The 6,864-nt window shown below is 39.2% G+C and overlaps 1 pseudogene across 1 annotated transcript; it reads right to left on the bottom strand.

The window, feature by feature from the left end:
- Positions 1-3,678: 3,678 nt before the first annotated feature.
- On the bottom strand, positions 3,679-6,193 carry LOC149221391 (protein CDC73 homolog; annotated as a pseudogene). The gene is made up of 4 exons (XR_016249651.1): positions 6,176-6,193; positions 4,760-5,762; positions 4,490-4,572; positions 3,679-4,284 (listed from the first exon to the last, which is right to left on the bottom strand). The product of XR_016249651.1 is annotated as a protein CDC73 homolog (transcript).
- Positions 6,194-6,864: the final 671 nt, after the last annotated feature.

The following is a 6,864-nucleotide window of genomic DNA, read 5'->3' as shown; positions in this document are numbered from 1 at the left end:
CATTTTTGTTTATGAATTTGATTTCAATTTACAACATTCAAAAGAAGCTTCTTTTCCTAAAATAAAGGATAAGATTGCAGGATTAAATCTCTATAATCACTCTGCACACTCGTCGAGGGCAGTCCATAGAAAATAGTTTCAAGTAGATGGTTACAGCTTGAAAATAGTTTCAAGTAGATGGTTACAGCTTATAAACCCCCGAGTTCGGTCAGTTAAACATCTTTGAAGGTTTTAGGGGTTATATTTGATCAACTTTAAATTAATTTGGAGTAATGCTATCGTAGCTTATAAGCTTGCACGCTATAAGGTGCTGCACATTTTTACCTCTTACAAACCTACCAGGCATGCAGATCAACACAAAAATACTTTAACAATCTTATAAAAACATAATAGTACATGAATTATTTGACTTAAAAACTACACATTTGACTATTCTCCCATATCATATAGAAAGAGATATATCCAAGATTAAGCTAAAATCAAAAACATTGTTTTCAATTCAAATGCATATGTTCCAGGAAACCCAACTGTGGCATCACACAAATGAATCCGGCATAAAAGACTACAACTGGATTACTCATTTAAAATCATGAATAAAATCTTGAAACATTTTAAGAACAAATTATTCACAAAATTCATCATTTAACTATACAACAATCGAGACACACTCACTGCATGTCCCCAGCTTTCCCACCATGGTAAATACCCAGCAGAATTGAGGATTCAGGGTGATTATTCACATATTTATCCAAGAAAACTTTTTCTGGCCGATTAAAAATAGTTGGTAAGTATATCTCTCTTTTGAACTCTGGCACTTCCATGGATTTCAATACATTCATTAATTTATACCGAGGAATTATCCTCTTCTCCAAGCTGAATAAAGGCAGAACCGGATACTTCACCAAATCATCCAATGAAAGACCCACAGATTTAACCATAAAATCTACATTACGCTTCAATTTTTCCACAAAATGGGACAATAGCTGTGGCTGCCGACGAACTAATCCAGACATTTTTTTTTCTGAGAAACCTAAACATGGCAAACTCTGCAATTTTCATTCTAATGTTTCTTTCCCTAGTCCCGAAAGCGCACATATGGTGGCACAAAACGATTTTGATCCCTTCATAAACCCGAGATTCTCGGCCTATTTAAAGAGTTCCATAATTTTTTCCTCTGCAACCGTCAGTAGACGGGTCGCCTCGCCACTAACTGTGATAATGTTTTATCATCAAAGCCTGATCTTAGAAGATGTGAAGCTCTCGATTTAAGCTTATCTTCGCTGAGATTAAGTATTCTTGCACACACACTTCATAACGAAATGAATTTATCAAAAGAAAACTGAAGTAAAATCAAATACAATCATTTTTTTAGATTTGTTAGTTTCTCTCCTCGCATAATTGGAACATAATGATTTTTAAATAATAATTTGATAAAGATGAGTAAAATCAAATACAATCATTTTTTAGATTTGTTAGTTTCTCTCCTCGCATAATTAGAACATAATGATTTTTAAATAATAATTTGATAAAGATGACTCGTAAGGTTCAAAATAACGAGGGTGGGCACAAGACTATAAAATCTGCTTAATACAGACAAATATGAGGGGCATGAGCTTTATAGATGAAAAGCAGATGGAAGTTGCAAGGACGGCACAAGAGTACTGTAGACCTAGAGCATGTAGAATAACATGATATAAAGGTTGAAAGGTGATTTTTGTCCAAACTGGGGACACGAGTTATTAGAAATATGGTCCATGGGGAAGTATGACAACAAAAATTCAAGAGAGACGGCTACTCGAAAGAGAGCACAAAATCTTCAAGAAAGCCAAGAGGATTTCATGGACTGTTGGAAAGGCTTGGCAGGAAAGCGTTACTCTATATAGATTGCGAGGTAATCAGGCAGAAAGAATAAGAGTTCAGTTCTTTAATGACTACTGAAGGAGTGCACGAGGTTGCCTTTAATACTGTAAGTTTCATGAGAAAACCTGCACTGGTATTATGCTGGCTCGAGAGGAAGTTTCAATCCTTCTTTGGAGACACTGAGAACTCCAGAACCTGGATGGGCAAGAATGTTCACCCATGTGGCTGTCAAAGAGCAAGCTCAAGATACAACCTAAAGCAACTGGTATACATATACAATAAACAATGAACACATTAGAAAGAAAACACGCTTTTGTTCATATTTTCCTTTATGTATATATTTTTTTCCTTCATCAAAAGCTTTCTTTCAGAGAAAGAGAGCCTAAACTGTCAAAGCCAAACCGGCAACACAACCTCAGCCTCTTCAGACCTGCATGATCAGTTTTTACAAGAGATTGACAAGATAAACGAAGAGCTCATCTTGCTCAGAAACCTATCTTGAAGATGCAAACATACCATGGAGCCGATTGCCAATTTAGAGAATTGAAGACCATGTCCAAAGATCCATGTAGATATCTTCGAACACGCTCGCTTGAGAAGAACTCATCTTGCTTAGAAGCCCATCTTGAAGATGCAGCCATGCCACGGAGCGATGAGGTGATCTAGAGAAGTGAAGAACATGTCCAAATACCCATGTAGCTAAAGAACCAATCGAGACCATAGAAGTGTTTCAATGCACAACAGAACTCGGAGGTGAAAAGAAGGCAACTCAACCGATATTGGGAAAAAGCAGTCAAAGTGCAATGCATTGGTTGATTGTCTGAATTCAATGCTAGAGAACATTTGGCTTATAGTACAAGAAATACTCTTGATTGTTTGAATTCAATCTTTTCTTGCATAGATATTATTGTGTTCAATATTATTATTTAATTGCTTTGAAAAAAAAAGGGAAGTTTAATTAGAATATATACCCCTAAGTCTAAATATCTGGAATATCACCATTTCCTCCCTATCACTGAATCTCAATATCTCTCATATTTCTCTCTTTCCTCCATATCACTGAATCAAAAATATCTCTTATATTTCTCCCTTTCCTCATATCACTAAATCTAAATATGTCTCCCTTTCTTCATCCCATCTCTGGTATGTCTCCCTTTCTTTTATAAATGCCTATGTCTTCCTTCCTTCTACGAATGTCTCAAAAATTTGAACTTATTGAGTAAAAAAGAATTATTACGGAACAAAATGCAATCTTTTACAGCTTCTATAAGAATCCCCACACTATCAATGCTACATCATGCTTATGCTAGTCTTAATTAAGTGATAACACGATAGGAAGTTCACATAATTTGTGCATTATATAGCAGACTAAACTCTGCAAAATCAAGTAGTAAAAGATGTCTTCGGTGAGAATATTTATGCTTGTCAGATGGAACCTGACACACCCTACAAAAGCAAAAGGAATTTGGACAAGACGTAGTCAGGCACTTTTGAATAGCATTTTTCGGAAAACACTGGATACAAGCCCAAGCAATCAAGTATGGGATAACCCTGGAAAACAGGGCATATAAAGATTTCAGCCAACATAATCGTCTTATCAAAAACTCTAAATTTATAGCGAATTCGTATGTAAAGTTTTCAGCCAATAGAACCAAATTACCAAAAAACTCTCAATTTACAGTGAATTTGCATGTAAAAGTTTCAGCCAACAGAACCATCTTACCAAAAACTTTCTCACAATTTATAGCGAGATAGAGACTTAACCATCTTACCAAAAACTCTCAATTTATAGCGATGAAGCCTCTAACTCGCCTATGACAATTGTTTCAGGACTTCAGTGCATAGAACAAATTTTACATCATTTTAAGCAACATTATGAGGTAAGTAAGCCCTTAAAGACCTTTACCTGACATTTACATGCGCCAAATGTAGGCCCCACCTAACAAGGGCCTTTTAGTGGATACAATTCAACAAGCAAGATGTACAGAGCAAATTCCAAACAGTGTCTGATACTATACCGCATTTTGCTGCCATAAAAAAAGGTATATTCTACCTTTACGTAGTGGTGTAAATAGCCTTCAGTTGCATATGACCATTCCAATCTGCTTTGAGCTGAGCAGCTCAAGAGTATCTGTGAATTGGAATTTGCAACATTATAATAATGGGATAGAAAACTACCTAATCCATGTGCTTCAACAGTGAGAATCTCTGGCTGCAACAAATATTGTGGCAGCTCAAGGATCTCCCATTAAAGGCATTTTAATATATATGGCAAATACATTCATAAAGGCAGCCTCTAGACAATACTATGAACACTGGTATTTAGAATGTTGAGTTGGACCTCCTAGCCCGCATGTATGCATCTAGCTTCTCCCAAATCTCTATTGCTGTAGCTTTATCTTGATGCCGGTTATGTTTGCTAATCTGCAGGTAAATTACAGGAGCTAAACAATAAGCAGAAAAAATTAATGGCAAAATAAATGAGCGTACATGATACAATAAGCTCTAATAGACTGAAATTTATCCCCTCATCTGGAACCAGACAAATCCATAAGCAGCGTGTTATAGAGGCAGAGCTCGGAAACTTGACAATACCCGAAACAGTAACAGAAAAGTCTAAATCTCATACCGAAATTATCTTCACATTCCACTGCCTTGCAGATTTAGTAGACTCCACACTGTCATCTTCAAAGCGAATGTAAAACCCCAGGACTGTAAACATCAACACCATCTATTAGATATTGACATACCATCCGCATGACATTACAATTGAAAAGAAAATCCGATAAATCTTGATCACCTTACCTCCTGCAACAAAGCATTAAGTTTGAGAATTCAACCCATGGTGTTTGTGGGGTCGGATGGACGCAGGAAAATTAAATAGGAAAAGGAAACTTACTTTTATTGAATATCTCTGCATGGTCCTTGAAAGGCCAATCCTTGAACTGCCATTCCTTCCCAAGCACGAACACTGCAACGACACGACTCTAGTCACTGGGCGACAATGCGGATGGTTTATCCCTCACCTCAAACGTAAACCCTGTCCTGTCACGGCCACTCTTCCTCTGGATAGTAATACACTCTGGCTTCTTGAGCATCTCCTTCACCTTGGCATCAGGGGTATGGTAAACCCCATCCTCCAAAAATTCCTTCACATTGTACATATTCAAGAGGGTCTGGAAGGCACTGGGAACAAGAATTATAGGCACACCCTCACCAACACTACTGCTGTTACATTTAATGCCAGCATTAAATGCTGAGGATAGCCTGGGATTTCCCTTCAACCCATCGTTCTGCTTACTGTATTTTCCCCCAATATCAATCCCAAGATCCTTCTCAAACCCTTTTTCTTCAAAGGGTCTCTTGATGCCCTTATTGGGTGTCTGTAAATTTTCCTTTTCTGGCACTTTTCTTTCTTCGTCCTTCTTATTTGCCATCGCAATAACGTGCTGAAAATTCTTATTCCTGCACTCCAGAAGGGCTTCTCTGTCCTTCAAGGGTTTCTCCAAAACCCTAATCAGCTCAATCCAGTCGATCCCAGCGTGGTTATCCGCGTTAATCTGGTTTTCTGGAGACCCCTTTCCGTCTGTCTCTTCCCTGGGCCTTTTGTTGAACAATCCAGGATCCTCGGGGCAGTATTCCTCGATGGCAGGTTTCAGAACGGGCTGTATGGCATCGCTGGAGTTGATTTTGCCCTGCAGATAGTCCAATAGCGGTTTACGGTCGGGTAAGGAGACGATCTGGAACCTGTGAACGCGGTCTTGCTGGACTGAATATGGACGCGGATTTGAATATGGAGTCCGAGCATTGTGCCATAAACTCCACCAACTCTCCCGGAAGCTCGGTGCACAGATGTCAAGTGGAGAGTAAAAGTGTAGATGATTGTTGATGCATAGGAAAGCCTATCGGCCTAATTACACCATCGAGTGACCCATTTCATCAGAAGTCTCAGTCATCACCTTTACTTTCAATTGGATTGCTCCTCCTGATGGCATTTCTTCTTCTTGGCTATATGTATAATGGTTTAGGAACAAAATCGAAGAAAACTCTAGGGAAGAGAGAACACGGGAGGCTCTCAAGATTGATAATGGGAAACAACTTTCTGGTGGTTCACATATTTGGAAGGCAGTACCACTTTTGCAAGAAGTTTACAGGGATAGCATGCACAAGGTCTTACATGTCGGCCTTGACACATATTCTATATTCTCCAAACTGTTAAAGGAGCCATTTGATATAACTTCCACACTAGACAATTCCTGCAAGAATTTGATTGGAAAGGGTATTTTTCGGGTTGTTGACATCAAATTTTCTTTACCTTACAAAGCACAGTCATTCCCAATTATGCTCGTTTGGATGCACTGCACTATTTTTCCCTAAAATACTTGAGTAAGACATTGTCATAGCTTACTATAGTCTCAATTGATGCACTTGTTCTGTTTGTTGGCACTCCATGTCATCATACTTCAGAAAGCAACAGGAGTTATTCAACTGAGCAAAACTGGAAGACTTGCAAAATTACATAGTCAATCATGGTGATCATTAATGCTGGCTCCGTTAGGCTCTCATGCATCTACGAACTCAACAAGAACCCTAACGTCAAGGTCGCCATCATAGAGCAGTTGGTGAGCCTTGGGGGTGGGGTGTGGCTCGAAGGCCATTTATTCTCAGCCATTATGGTGAGGAAACCTGCACACCTCTTCTTCGACGAGATCGGTGTCCCCTACGACGAGGCAGAGGAATATGTGGTCGTCAAGAACACACTGTTGTTCACCTCGACCGTCATGAACGAGGTGCTGAAGAAGCCCAACGTGAACGAGGGGCGGGTGTTTGACATCATGACTTGCTGGGCCCTCATGTCCATAAACCACGATACACGGTCATGCATGTTGTCCAAGGTCGTGGTCAGCTCGTGGCCATGATGGACCCTTGGGCACCACCGGTATGAAGAGGCTCAAGAGCGTTGACATGATTGTAACTGGCATGAAGGTCACTGGAGGGTGATAA

This window comes from Pinus tabuliformis, chromosome Q (genome assembly GCF_031772625.1).
Source record: "Pinus tabuliformis cultivar Carrire ecotype Pingquan chromosome Q, CPIR1, whole genome shotgun sequence".
In the NCBI taxonomy this organism is placed as follows: Eukaryota; Viridiplantae; Streptophyta; class Pinopsida; order Pinales; family Pinaceae; genus Pinus; species Pinus tabuliformis.
This window is presented reverse-complemented; position numbering and strand designations above follow the sequence as displayed.